We start from the raw sequence: 2,500 nt of genomic DNA on the forward strand, positions 1-2,500 counted from the left end.
ATACAATAATCATAAACATTTACAAACCGCCTCTATAAGGAACAATTAACTAGCTAGAAACAAAGTAGACAGGTGTGTGTAGAGACGTGTACAGTAGTGTGTATAGACAGGTGTGTGTAGAGACGTGTACAGTAGTGTGTATAGACAGGTGTGTGTGCTTTTTGAGGATCCCAAAGCTGTCAGTAGAATGCAGCAGAGGAGGAGGGTCTCTTAGTGTCACATACACTGCACAAAAAACATCCTGATATAGACAGGTGTGTGTGTGTGTGTGCCTTTCCAAATCATGTCCACTGAGTGTACCACAGGTGGACTCCAATTAAGCTGTGGAAACATCTCAAGGATGCCCAGTGGAAAAGGAGGGTTTGGTTTTGTTTGGTGGACAGCCCCCCCACTTCGCTTGGTTTTGTTTGGTGGACAGCCCCCCACACTTCGTTTTGTTTCTAGTTGTTCGGGCCTGGACAGGCTGTCTTCAGAGACCAAGATCATCTCCATCATTCATTTCTTTGTGCAACAGCCCGCATTTTGCGTTAACTCCAGCGAGATGAGTAAAATAAATGTTTAATAAAGTTCAGCTGTCTTCGCCAAGGCTATGCTATGATACCTCTGTTAATATCAATATCAACAAGCCAGCATTTCCATTATTAAGTGCAGTAGTGGATTAAGCTATCCATGCTGTTTTCATGGACAGTTACAGGAACTTCGATCATTATAGATATCGCTGCTTCATTTTCACTTGTGCAGACGCGCACACACATCGAATGGGCTGAATGGGCTCTCATGCCTCCTAATTATATGCCTGTATATTTGATGACGCCAAATTAACTATTAACTATTAATTAACTATTTCCTGATCTGGGAAACTTTTAGTTTCTTTGTGTTTTGGTTCCATAATATCATTCCATTGAACAGACAGAAGCCGGGCATAATTTCAATTAGTAGCACAGATGACCAGGAAACTAGCCTGCTCATAAAGGTGACCAGGAAACTAGCCTACTCATAAAGGTGACCAGGAAACTAGCCTGCTCATAAAGATGACCAGGAAACTAGCCTGCTCATAAAGGTGACCAGGAAACTAGCCTGCTCATAAAGATGACCAGGAAACTAGCCTGCTCATAAAGATGACCAGGAAACTAGCCTGCTCATAAAGGTGACCAGGAAACTAGCCTACTCATAAAGGGGGCTTGTTGTCACAGCCGGCGTTGTATTAGCTGTACTATTATTATTAGCAGCTGTATTGTTGTATTAGCGCTAGCTGTACTATTATTATTAGCAGCTGTATTGTTGTATTAGCGCTAGCTGTATTAGCTGTATTAGCATTATTAGCAGCTGTATTGTTGTATTAGCGCTAGCTGTATTAGCTGTATTAGCATTATTAGCAGCTGTATTGTTGTATTAGCGCTAGCTGTATTAGTTCTATTAGTGTTATTAGCAGCTGTATTGTTGTATTAGCGCTAGCTGTATTAGTTCTATTAGTGTTATTAGCAGCTGTATTGTTGTATTAGCGCTAGCTATATTCGTTGTATTAGCATTATTAGCAGATGTATTGTTGTATTAGCGCTAGCGCTTGTATGTACAGAGCTGGCTCACAACAGAATCATGCTGCTTCACTTGTTTCATCATTGGGGGCTTTTGCACTCCCAACTTTAACATTGGGGGCAGGGATGTAGTGATTTGGGGCCATAAAACCCCAAAACCTCCAGAGATGGCACCAGTGGGTAGCGGCAACACCATAACACACACACACACACACGCACGCACACACAAACACGAGCGCACACACACACACACACGATTAGTGACCCCATGGGGTCAAATGCCAAAGGTCATCATGCTGTTAACATTTACCCTGCCCATCTCAAATGCCACTTCGGCAATCTCATTACTAAGAACACACATCCACAAATACACACACACAGACACACACACACACACACACACATACATTCATTCACCCATGCACAATCAGTCACATACCAAAATACACTCAAACCGATGCCGTTGGCTTGACCACACTGTAGAGCACAGAAGCACCATAACACACACCTATAACTAATATATGTGTGTGTGTGTGTGTGTGTTTCAGAACACACAACACACACACAACAAACATACATGCTGATTGGCTGGTTTGTGAGCAGCGTTCTCTAAGCTGATTGGCTGAGACAGGTGGCATTTTACCAACATCCTCATCTGTCTGTTAAATGCTCACAGGCACATGCTGCTAAATTACCACCCGTTAGACCAAACTGTGTGTGTGTGTGTGTGTGTGTGTGTGTGTGTGTGTGTGTTTGTGTGTGTGGTTTTTCTGTTCATTACACGCATGAGGGAACGATGGAAAGATCAATATCCCCCCTCTCATCCTCCAACTAGACCCATCAGTCCCTCAAACACACACACACACACACACACACACACACATACACGCACGCACATACACAGACACACACACTTTCTCTTATGGTCTTTCTCTTTACTGCCACCAATCCTTCTATCTTCTCGA

General features: G+C 43.0%; 1 protein-coding gene across 5 annotated transcripts in view; it reads right to left on the bottom strand.

Moving 5' to 3' along the window:
• LOC125308598 (cGMP-dependent 3',5'-cyclic phosphodiesterase) overlaps positions 1-2,500 on the bottom strand; it is a 144,785-nt gene that overhangs the window by 49,620 nt on the left and 92,665 nt on the right. The window lies entirely within an intron of this gene.

This window comes from Alosa alosa, chromosome 15 (assembly GCF_017589495.1).
Source record: "Alosa alosa isolate M-15738 ecotype Scorff River chromosome 15, AALO_Geno_1.1, whole genome shotgun sequence".
Taxonomy (NCBI): Eukaryota; Metazoa; Chordata; class Actinopteri; order Clupeiformes; family Clupeidae; genus Alosa; species Alosa alosa.